This window comes from Bubalus kerabau, chromosome 10 (assembly GCF_029407905.1).
Source record: "Bubalus kerabau isolate K-KA32 ecotype Philippines breed swamp buffalo chromosome 10, PCC_UOA_SB_1v2, whole genome shotgun sequence".
Classification (NCBI taxonomy): Eukaryota; Metazoa; Chordata; class Mammalia; order Artiodactyla; family Bovidae; genus Bubalus; species Bubalus kerabau.
Genome location: NC_073633.1, coordinates 51742255 through 51754813, shown reverse-complemented (window position 1 = coordinate 51754813; position 12559 = coordinate 51742255). Strand labels below are relative to the sequence as shown.

The 12559-nt window shown below is 40.9% G+C and overlaps 1 protein-coding gene and 1 long non-coding RNA gene across 3 annotated transcripts in view; both read left to right on the top strand.

The window, feature by feature from the left end:
• Window positions 1-12559, top strand: part of RAB8B (RAB8B, member RAS oncogene family) — a 70159-nt gene that overhangs the window by 31227 nt on the left and 26373 nt on the right. The gene's annotated exons all lie outside the window — the stretch shown is intronic.
• LOC129621358 (uncharacterized) lies at window positions 3094-5150 on the top strand. Its single transcript, XR_008699244.1, has 2 exons — window positions 3094-3969; window positions 5052-5150. It is a non-coding gene; the product is annotated as an uncharacterized LOC129621358 (long non-coding RNA).

The following is a 12559-nucleotide window of genomic DNA, read 5'->3' as shown; positions in this document are numbered from 1 at the left end:
GCATTCTCCAGGCAAGAACACTGGAGTGGGTTGCCATTTCCTTCTCCAATGCATGAAAGTGAAAAGTGAAAGTGAAGTCACTCAGTCCGTCCGACTCTTCGCAACCCCATGGGTCTTTGCTACTTTTTATCAAATTAGAACATAAATACTTTCCAAGTTTCTGTGTATTCTTGATAATGATCAAGGATTGCTTTTAATAGACTGAAAATACTCCTTCATGGTGAGAAAGAAGCAAAGCTTTCAGTGACTTCTCTAGCATTGGAAATAGGGGAGGAGCTGTCGGTGGGGAGGCAGGGCTGGGGGCGGCAAGCGGATGCCCTTTTCAAGGAAGTGTCTGTCTGTAGCTGCCTAAGAGAGAGTGTAACTCTTGGTCACTCACTCCTGGTGTTCTTCTGTGGGAAATAATGTTCTGCTCCAGACTCAAGGAGACTTCCAAATGAGTTGTTTGTATTTTATATACCTGTTGGTTGGGGCAACTGCCTGATTGTGTGCTCAGTTACGTCAGACTCTTTGTGACCCTGTGGACTTTAGACCACCAGGCTCCTCTGTCCATAGAATTGTCCAGCAAGAGTACTGGAGTGGGTTGCCATTTGTTTCTCCAGGGGATCTTCCCGACCCAGGGATCGAACCCACATCTCCTCTGTCTCCTGCATTGGCAGGCGGATTCTTTTACCACTGAGTCACCTGGGGAGCCCAAACTGCCTGATTATGACTTGTTTAAAGAACGTATTTGTCACTTTGCAATACTTGCCTGAGAAGGACAGGTGTTAACAGACATTCTGTGATCCTTAACATACTTCTTCTCTAGGATTTGGAAAGAGCTGTCTATTTTGAACAAAATGGGTAGAAAGAAATTTCAGGTAAATAATTCTCCTATCCAAGATGGAGGATCAGTTGGAGGAAACCATGGAGGTAGTTTCTTGCTCTAATGCCTGAGGCCTTAGTTATTGGCCATGGGGGTAGGGGACCTTGAATGGGGTTTTCCACTTTGAAGTTGGTTTTATAAAAACACGCTGATTCCCAGAAAGCTGGAAATCTACTCCCAATGCACTTTACATAACTTCTGCACACATAGCCTAAAATCTCACCACTGGGGAGTCAGACTTTAAGACAAAGAAAGTGGGTTTCTTTTAAAATACAGATAAACCTGAAAAGATCTGTCTGTTAAATAGATTTTTTCGATCAATTTTAGAAAACTGTTTTATGTGGCGCTGGATGAATCTCCCAACCATTAAAGTATAGGATGGCTTTAAATATATATTTGGCTGCACTGGATCTTAGTTGCGGCACATGGGATCTCTAGTTGCAGCATGTGGGATCTAGTTCCCCCACCAGGGATCTAACCTGGCCCCCCTGCATTGAGAGCATGGAGTCTTAGCCACCTGACCATCAGGGAAGCCTGTAGGATGGCTTTTTAAAAATGATCTCTTGTCAGTAGTGTGTAGGTCTCCTCCCCCGGAACTCCTCCAAAACACAGGGCTTTGGAAGTAGAAAGAATGATTGAAAGTGAATTCACTATAACATATTTTTGTAACCCGCTCATTTTATGCTTTGAATCTAGTTATTACTCATTCTTTGTGTATTTGAAGTTTAAAGTGGCAATTAGCCAGGGGACAGGGGAGAAAATAAAATATGACATGCTGCATCATTGGTCCAGACCACATCCATAAGTTAGAGAAGATCTTGGATTTACCAACCAGTTGTAACATTGTTTTCTGTTTTAAAAATCAAACCAAGGAAGTAGTAGGTGGCATAATCCTTTATCACCTTACAAAGTTACAAAAATGTCTCAAGTATTTAGAGGTGGCTAGCTATATATATACATGAGATGTGCATTATAGGCTGGTGGAAGTATTTCCTATATACATGAAAGTTATAGGGTGTTGTCAACTTTGAACTTTCATATCATAGGGAAGTATGTTTACAGATCAGGCCGATATAATCATCTGAAAAAGGTTTTCACTTTTGATTAGGAGAACTATATTCTGTTTGTGCCATTTTTGTGGATTTTTGTCTCATCCTTTTGCTTGCATATACCCCATCTGTTTTTTAACCCTACTCATTAGCAATAGCTTATTATAATTATCCATCTGCCACCCTGACTGCAGAGAGCTGTTAGTGCTGCTTTATTTTACTCTTCTTTTGTGGCATCGATGTTGGTTTTGATCAAGAAAAGGCGTTTTTGCTAACTAGATTCAGAGCAGTGTGAGTTTGCAGCTATGTTTGTTTATTTTGTAATCTCTGATCACTTTCCTTTTATCTAGAGAAAAGTCAGTGGGAAAAGAGGATGGGAGGGGTGAGGTGGGTACTGCAGGAGACAGTGTAAGACTTTAGATGATTCTTCTCTTCAGCCTCCAGTAATTTGGTATAGACCCTTACCTATTCCCCATTAAAAGCTGGTTTGTGTTAACTGAATGAAGAAATTTTTACATTTTGTACCAATATAAGCTGAAATCTTAAACAAGAGATTTGGAAAATTTCCTGGAAAATACTCAATAATAAAATTGTAGCTGGACTTCCCTAATAGCGCAGTGGGTAAGAATCCTCCTGCCAATCCAGGGGACACAGGTTCAATCCCTGGTCTGAGAAGATTCCACATGCCACAGAATAACTAAACCCATGTGCCACAACTACTGAGCCTCTACTCTGGAGCCCACAAACCACAACTGTTGAGCCTGTGTGCTGCAACTACTGAAGCCCATGGGCCCAGAGCCTTAGAGCCAGTGCTCCACAATAAGAGAAGCCTCTATAATGAGAAACCCGCACCCCCTCTTGCTGCAACTATAGAAAAGCCCAGGCAGCAACAAAACCCAGTGCAGTCAAAAAAAAACAGATTGTAGCTAAGGTTTATTTCAGCCCTAGTTACTGACTAGTATATTACTTTGATAACAATCTTTTTTTTTTTTTGGTTTTCCTCTTTTAAGAACTCATTCTTTTCTCAAAAGGAAAATATACATTTTGTTTTTAGTTAGTTACACCATGTAATGTTGTTACTTAGTTTTTTTTTTTTTCTTTATAGCTTTCATTTACCTCCAAATGAATGGAAAATGTGATACATGTCAAAACTTGGAAAAATTTAAAGGATCAGTTTTGCTACATTTTTGGTGCAACATCATTGGAATGTAGTTGTAGTTTTTTCCAGTGGTAATTCTAGTGATTTGGCAGTATGGTTTTCCCATAGCATTAATATGTAGAATCTGCGCTTTTTTATCTTCATTTCTCGAATAACCACAGTATTCCCTTCACCGGCAAATGAAGCACACCTGACCCTGAGTTGTCAAAGCGCAAAGAAATTCCTGGGTTGGGACTCTAGAGGATGCTGTCATAAAGGTGCACCATCAGAAACAGTGGATAGAGCAGAGGAAACGCAACTGGTTTCATTGAGGAGCAGTTTGGTTTTGGGGGTGATCATTAGTTAGTAATGGGAAAAAAGAACTCTTAGAGGCATTCTAAACTTTTCTAACTACAAGGAATTCTGGCTCGTACGTTTTTTATGAAAAGAGATTTTATTGAAGGGAAAACATCTGTTCATTGAAAGCCTTTAAAATCCACATTTTGACAACTTTAAGCACATTGCTATTTCCAGATTGAGTAACACTCAAAACACATTTCCTTTTGAAAGTGCACAATTTGCAAAAGAGGCTTGTGCATTCTTTGGCCATTCTCAAATGGTGAGTTGAATGCTGGATGATCATTGCTGGCTCCTTAATCAGATTTAAACATGCTCAGTCCTTCCTAGGTGTTTCTGCATACTTTATATTGAGTTGTTTTAGCTGTGTAATTACATCTTGTTTGCCAGTTGTTTTTCTTTCTTGACGTTTTGGCTGTTCTAGCATTAAAAAACTTTAATTTGTAATTCAGTTATATTAGAATACCAGAGATGGTGGAGCGTGGCGGGCTGCCGCCTATGGGGCTGCACAGAGTCGGACATGACTGAAGCGACTTAGCAGCAGCAGCAGTTATCATTTGGTATTGTGGTGATTTATTATTTTGACTTTTCATTGCCCAAAGATATTTTAAAGGTTAATTGTATCTTTATATTTTAATCTATAAAGCCCTTTGAGATTCTCAAATACAGAGATTCCTTAAAACTATTCTTAAATGTTCTGTTTTTGTATCTGTCATGCATATATTTATGGCTTGAAGAAAAATAAGTAAACTCTTCCTAATAGCTAGAATTAGTTTACGAATTTGTCATCTTTTGTTGGTGTGATTAGATTTTATGGGTTCAGCTGTCTTATGAAGAATGCCAAGAATTGGATTTAATTCAGTAACAAGTAGGAAATTCCAAAACAGTATAAAGATGTGCAGTTTTTCCAGCAGGAAGTGGTGATAAGTGTCAGTGTTGATTTACGCCATAAATGAGGTTTCATTTGCCACTTCCTATTCACCAAGTAGAAGAACCAAAGAAATCTGGAAATGTCTAGTCTGCCTTCTTTTTTAGTATATCAGATGTTCTTTCCTCTAAGGGTAAATTATGTTCACAGACCTCTTGTTAGTCCACCTTAAAAAAAAAAAAAAAAAAATCCCCCTTTTCCAGCGTTGGATTTAACAAAACTTACATCTTTTGCTGCCAGTGATCATTTCAAACTGTTGTCACAGTGTCTTCTAAATTTACTTTTAATGTGTTTTTCCTCTTGAACTTCAGATTTTCTAATTTTCAATAAGAAAACAGATATTAAATTTGAATACAAATGAATAAGACAAAAAATAGTTCTAAATATATGCAGCAAAGTTGGCACTTGGTTGAAATATGGCTTTTATGAACTTACAGAATGTGCTTCTTAAAAAGAACAATACCTTGATCTCCTCTCTTTCGATCTAAGTAACATCCTTAACTTTATTTCTACCTTTACACATTGTTTTTCTAAGTCCTTCCTTTATTTTGGAAAAAAAAAATATTTTAAAGCTTCAATCTATGACTTATATTTTTTCCTATTTCATTAATCTGTTTTTCTAATTAGAGCTTTAGCCAATTATCCTGAAATTAGCTGCTCTAAAATTTAATTATTCTCCATTTTATTATTCTCCATGTTTATTATTCTCCACAGAAAAAGCACAAGCAAATATGGTTGTCAAGGTTTCAAAACTGGCAAGATCTATCTACACTGTATCTTTATCGTTAATAATAAAGCTCTTGAGTGAGGAAATGAATGTAACATTTCTTTAAAGTGAATTTCAATATTTGAGAAATTTTTTTTTTTCTGTTTCTGAGATATCTCTCTGAAATGTAAATAGACAAACCACATAACTCATATTCAGATCGCCTGGAATCACAGATGTTTGTTGTTCCCAAATGTACTTTTGAAACAAAGTACATTTTTTCTAATTATAAAAGTTCAGTGTTAAACTTCTGCTTCCTAAAGTCGGTCAAAGGGGATAGATGATCCATGTTTTTTCTCTCTCAGTGTGCACAGCACTTGGATAAACCCAGCATTGAAAGCTTGCATTGCTATCATTCACTGAAAGGCTAAATATCCCAGAAATCTGTTTGGTTTTTTTTCATGGCTCTCTTGACTTCAGCCAGATTGGACTTTTAGAAGAACATCAGTGGGAACCACATATCTAAAACCTCAGTTGAAGGAAGGTCCCTACTGTTTCTCAACTCCTGATTTTTCTCGGCTAGGCAACAGACTTGCCTAAGTGACCTGAGATAGAAGAGCTATGTGTGTTGTAAACTCCAGCAGCCACAGAGCAAAAATGCATCCAGTCACAGCTTAGGCCGAAGGTCAAGACAGCGCCCTGGGTCCAGAGAGTGAGTTCTGAAGGCCAGGAAAAGTCCTTTGTACCGTTTCCCACACTCCAGCAAGGGTATCCTTTCACCCATTCACAAGCCCAGCAACTGCCCTGTTCTCTTGCAACAGAGAAGGTAACATTATTATATCTGTTGGCTGACTAATTTGACTTCAGTATAAGAGAATTTTGTTAATCTGTCTTCTCTCCACGTTAAATCGTATCTAACTCGCAGAATGAAAGGAGGCCCAAGACTGCTCATTCCAAGCTTCCTTTTCCTCTGAGGCTATTAACTGTGGACTTGAGCCAAGTGCAAAGCTTCCATCCCTTTCTTTTGCTGGTCACACCCTCCCTCAGCTGCCTCCAAGTCCACCACTGGTTTCTGAGAACTGTCTGATTGATAAGCAGTGCCTTAGGCAAGTGCTGGGTCCATATCCCTAAGTAAAGCCTCACTGTGGCTTCTGCCAGCTTTTGCCCCTGTGGGTCACCCTGAACAATGAAAACATCTTAGGTACACTCCACCTTCTCCTTAGACATGCTGGGCAGACACCCCCACCCCCCCCCCCCGCCCTCCCCACCCCCCACCCAACTCACATCCCCTCTCCCAGGCAAAGCCTCTTCCCTGTCCCATTAGAGATGGAAAATCAGGGCTCCTTGGTTCCTCTCCCACAGTGCCACTCCCAACAGTGACCACTTGTATATTCCTCCCTTGTCCTTGGCCCAAATGGAAGCTCCTTCTCCTCCAGGCAGGGGAGGAAATGTTCTTGAACCCCCTATTTGAAGTCTGAGTGGGCAGCACACCTTATTTTTGTGGCTGTACTGGGTCTTTGCTGTGACACATGGGCTCTTTGTTGCACTGCGAGGGCTTCTCTAGTTGTGGCTCTGGGGCTTAGTTGCTCCGAGGCTTGTGGTATCTTAGTTCCCTGACCAGGAATTGAACCTGGGTCACCTGCATTGGAAGGTTCTTAACCAGGGACCACTAGGGAAGTCCCTCCCTCCTCACTTTCTGAACTTGATCCAGTCTTGCTGTCACTCCATAAACTGGTCACCAAGGGCTTAGTCATCTGATGCGAAGAACTGACTCCTTAGAAAAGATCCTGATGCTGGGAAAGATTGACGACAGGAGAAGGGGACAACAGAGGATGAGGTGGTTGGATGTCATCGCCGACTCAATGCACGTGAGTTTGTGCAAGCTCTGGGAGTTGGTGATGGACAGGGAAGCCTGGTGTGTTGCAGTCCATGGGGTTGCAGAGAGTCAGACACGACTGAGTGACTGAACTGAAAGGCTTAGTCTGTTGAACTGAGCACCAAGTCCCTCTTTGTATAGAACACATTGAGGAAGGGGTGGTGTCAGCTTTTCTCAGGATTAAATCTTCTCAGGTGCCTTTCATCTCTAAAATTTGGTTTGATTTTTCTCCTTCCATGAATGAATATATACCTCCCTATGTCATTATCCCAGTAACTAATCGTTGCTTATAAAAAAATATGAACAATTTTAGGCATACGAAAGTATACCTAATATAAAACAGCTCCCCATCCATGTACCACTCACGTTTAGAAATTTTGAATTGAAATAGAGCTGAAGTCCCCGGGAACCCCTCGCTAGTCTTCTGCTTCTCTCCAGAGAGAGCAAACAGCTATCCGGATTCTGTTGATAATCCTTCTTGTGCATTTTTAAAATACTTTAATTACACATGGATAGATGTATTGATATAACTGATACCTTCTGTTGTTTTGGATATTACTGAAATTTTACAGAAGTGGTTGGATTGTGTGTGCGTGTTTGTGGTTGCTCTGTTCACTTGACTTTGTTTTCAGCTTCACTCATGTGGCTCTTGTTCACTGTTCCCTAGTATTTCCTTGTGTTCCAGGATGTTCTTGGCCTTGTATACCAGGGCATTTCCATTGTTGCTAGTACTTTGCTATGATCCTTAGAGAGGAGGCCTCTTCAGGGAGACATGGAATTCTTGTACACACCTCTTTAGGAAGTCCTGATCTTTATTTATTTATTTGTTTAAGTCCTGATCTTTAAATGTCAGAATTTGATTTTAACCCCATTCTGAATTGGCTCTTGTGAACTGCCAATAAGTTGCTGCATCTCCTGGGCTGCAGGTGTCCTCGGCACAGAGGGAAGACTGGACTAAACCACCACAAGCTACTTCCCAGGCTTAGAATTCTCTGATTCGTTTCCTTCTTCCCTCCAGGCCTGCTTGTGTTGCATCATATGTATCAGCGATGAGCAACTATTTATCATGAGAATCAATTCAGAAGAAATGAAAACCTATTAGTGTGAGTGTGTATGCATGTATTTAAATTCAGAATCAAAAATGGTTTTGAGTCCCTTCTGAAGTTTTCTTACAGTGTTTCTTACAATTTAGATTTCCTGTTTTATTGACTAGATGAATATTAATGAGAAAACTGGCAATTCTTTAAAGTCATCAAAAAATTAATGTCAGGGCATGTTCAAGCAAGGATGGAGTCTTCTCTTGAGCATTGATGTTGGCTGTGCTGCCGGCTGGGTAGGCTGCGTGCAGGCTGGTGGCTCATGGATTGCTCATGAGGTGGGAGGACTCAGGATTGTCATTTTGAACATGTTTATTATATGCTGCCAAAAAATAATGCTTTCTAAAAGGCTATTGAAATACAGAGGGCTTTTTGACCCTAAATGTAATCTCTCCAGAAGCCATGTTTTTTGAGATTGTATAGTTCCTTTAAAGGGAAAAAAAATAGTTGCTCTCTTACTGCTAAGATGAGTTTTGGTTCTTGCTGCTGGCAGTAATGACCACCTCCTCCTCTGCAGTCTGTACTCCTCTGGGGCCAGAGCATAAGCCAGGTCTTTGGAGCTGTGGACTCGGGGACTCTCCTAGCAGTGAAGATCATGGTTTAGCCCAGAGAGGTTGTGGCAGCTACTTGGGCTGCTCGTTGTCCTTATTTTCCTTCATGTTTTCTTTCTTGTTCGTGGCTGAACAGTAGGAGAAATTATCTTCAGAGGAGTACTATAGTTATCATGAAATTTAATAGCATTCGCACCAGGGTAGTAGTGATAGCTGTTAAGATTTATCTGTTTCATGTAGCTATGAATATTAAATTTTATTAAATAAACTTGCATTATTCTAACAGATACTATGACTGATTCAACAGCTTTCCCTTCTTTCCTATTTTTAGCAGCCCTGGAGATCAGGGGCAGTGACCCAGCTCCAGGGATGGGCCTGGATTCATCTAAATGTAGGGCTGGGCTTAGATTAATTCAATCTTGGTAACTGCCCATGGCAGTAATTAGTTCAGGAGCTTAGCCTTGAAGCTCAGGCCCCCAGAACAGGCCATCCCCATGGTTATAAATCCAGAAATGAGCCATGAAAGAAGGTCGCTGGAGGCTGTGGGGAAACATTTCTCACTTTTAAGAGAGAGGCACAGGAAGATCACCTCTTTTCTTTCCAGTTTTGCTGTTGTAGTCAGGAACTGCTGTCGGTCAAAGGATGAAATTGATTCTCCCAAGAGGACAGAGCCAGAGGAGGTGCAGAGAAATGAACCAGAACTACTGGACTGAGCCGTCTCTGACCCCCACTCGCCACTGGGCTTATCATATGAGTCAACAAATTACCTGAAGCTAGTTTGGCTTGGGGTTTCTGTTATTTGCAACAGAAAGCATCCTCATTGATATATTATTATTCTTATGACTGGCTGTTCTTTTAATCCTGGAGTAGCCTCAGGAAGTTACCTTTCCTTTAAAGCAACTGTTAATACACTATATGTTCTACTGATACTGTCAAAACTAATGGTAATGTAGAGATCTTCATTTTCTTAACATCATAATTTCTCAGCATCCTTATTATTGTCACTAGAGTATGCTAACAAAACTTTAAACTTCTGAGGTTTTCTTAGCTCTCTCCACACTTAGAACCTTTACTTAATTATGTGTGTATGTGCGCTACGTCGCTTCAGTCACGTCTGACTCTTTGTGACCCTATGGATTGTAGCCCACCAGGCTCCTCTGTCCATGGGATTCTCCAGGCAGGAGTACCAGAGTGGGTTTCCATGCCCTCCTCCAGGGGATCTTCCTGACCCAGGGATCGAACCTGTGTCTCTTAATGTCTCCTGCATTGGCAGGCAGATTCTTTACCGCTAATGCCCCTTGGGAAGTCCTACGTAATTATGTAGAGGTGTTTAACTTTTCTTTTAGCATCTGTGGTCTACGTGTTTCTGTGTGCATCCTGGTTGGCAAAGAGAGGATGGAGCCCTTACTTGATGTGAGAACAATTCCGAGTAGTTTATTAAACCCAGTAACACAGTACTGAGCTGCTGTGTAAAGGCCAGGCCTGGAGGTAGGGATGGACATGGCCTGAATGGAGACCGGAGAAGGGAAGGAGGGACAGGACCACAGGGTAGAGTGGCATCTTCAGAGAAGGCTGCCAAGTGCAGTGGCCATGCACCTGCCGAGGGGAGGAGATGCGGGGCCCAGTGAGAGGAACAGAGGTTGAAGTTGGAGAGAGGCTGCGAGGGTGGTGGTGCTTCCGGTGGGAAGGGCTGGATTGCCAGGCCGAGGAAGTTGGATCTATGGCTTCTTGAATGGGGAGGTGACATTTCCACAGGGCTTGTTGAAAGCTCTTCTCAGTGGCATGCAGGGGAATTAGACCAGGGAGAGATGTTGGCATGGTGCCCTGGGAAGCTATTACCATAATCCATGAAGGAGGTGACAAGAGCTGCCAGATAATAGCATCTGAGTGTGGAATATCTTACATCTGTGTGAAGTTTCAGAGTTCCTACAGCATGATCAAACACATTATCTAGTTTCTCTAATGAGATCCTCTCTGCCATTTTTTATGGATAGGAACCTGGAGGTTCAGAGCAGGTAAGCAACCTCCTAAAAGTTGTTGATGACAGAACCCAACCTACAATCTAGGTCTTATGACTTCCAGAGCCAGTACTTTTCAATTGTAATACACACCAGTATTTCCCATTTCTGTAAAGTTCAAGTTGTGATAATTTGATTGTGCTCTAAAGCAGAGGTCCCCAACCTCCAAGATGTAATGCCTGATATGAGGAATAAAGAGCATGATAAACATAATGCACTTGAATCATCTCGAAACCATCCCCCACCCGCCTACCCCCATTCTGTGGGAAAATTGTCTTCCATGAAACTGATCCCTGGTGCCAAAAAGACTGGGGACCACTACTCTACACTGTCTGTCAACTGGCTCCTGACAGCAGCATCAGCCAAGGCTAAATACCAGTTCACAACTCTTATAAAACGTGAAAACTTCTGAAAAGTAAACAGTTGGTTAAGTATCACAGACAATAGTAGAACCTCCTCAAATAACAGGAAGGTAATCCTTCTAACAAATACAGGAAACAAAAGCCTAGGTCAGTAGAACACTTTCTCAATGTTTCACATAAATGGAGAGTAACTGAGATTTAAGTGAGCCTCAGAATGGTTTTGTTAAATGAAGGCAGAAAAGTTGTCCATGACTTCCAACTACAGGTAACAACAGCCTTGAAAGCAAAGGAGTTACATCTTAATAAAATAGAATAAAGAAAAGTATTCACTTGGTAGGCATTTTGATAGACATCATCCTTTATTTAAAATGTGAACAAACTATTTAAGATGGAATGTTGGATGACTTTAGTCTTCCAGTTAAGTAGGTTGTTTTCCGGAGTTACAGTAGGTATTTTGAAAGTCAAGAATTTTTCTTTTTTTTTTTACTGTGATTAAAAAAAACAACACATAAAGTATAAGTTAACCATCTTAACCCTTTTTTCAGTGAGCAGTTCAGCAGTATTGTCTATTTACATTGTTGTGAAACAGATCTTTTTCATCTTGCAAATCTGAAACTTGATGCCCATGAAACAACTCTCCTTTTTCCCCCCTGCTCCCTTCAGCCTTTTATAACCACCATTTTATTTTTTGTTTCTATAAATTTGAAAAATTATGAATTAAAAAAAATGTTAGTATCAAGAAACATTTATTGATTGCCTACCAGGTGCTGGGCATTGTTCTTGATGCGAGGACCAAAAAGAGATGCAGGCTAGAGAGAATCCCTAGAGGGTCTTTGTTACACTGGAGAGAGATAAAAAGATAAATCACAAAAATCAGTGTGTGTTAAGTCTTAAATGAATGATAATCACAGTGAATTCTGTGTGATGCTAACAAGAACGTGCTGTGTTGCTCAGTTTACTTGAGCGACTGCAGACCCTGCAGTACCGAGGTAACTTAGAGGAGGGAATGTGGGTCAGATAACCTGGGGGTGTTGGGTATGAGGGTGTATTTGTTAATATAACCTGGTTATTAGTGAGGGGACAGAATGAGAAGCTGTTCTGCTAGATTAGCTTGGGTGTGATTGCCGCCTATTTCAAGATTCACAAGCATACCTAGAAAGGTTCCCTGGGGGAAAGCGGCCACATAGAGAAGAATGGGCAAATCCACCTGGTTTATGCCTTTGCCTTATGTGAAGCTGGAGCTGGCAAGCAGCCTTTTTGGGTGTTCTCAGTGCTAATATGCAGAAATAATGTAGTAATGTAGCCCTTGAGGACTTTTCTACCTCTAAATAGCTGCATTTGATGTTTAAGTCACTTTAGAGCAGCAGTCCCCAACCTTTTTGGTATAAGGACCAATTCTGTGGGAGAATTTTTCCACAGACCAGGGGTAGGGGAGATAGTTTCTGGATGAGTCACGTGCATTTACATTTATTGTGCACTTTATTTCTAATCTAATGTTGCCACTGATCTGACAGTAAGTACTGGTCTATGGCCTGGAGGTTGGGGACCCTTGCTTTCAGAGAATGTCGAGTTGACATATTTTCTTGAAATGTCTTGGAAACCTCTTTAAGGG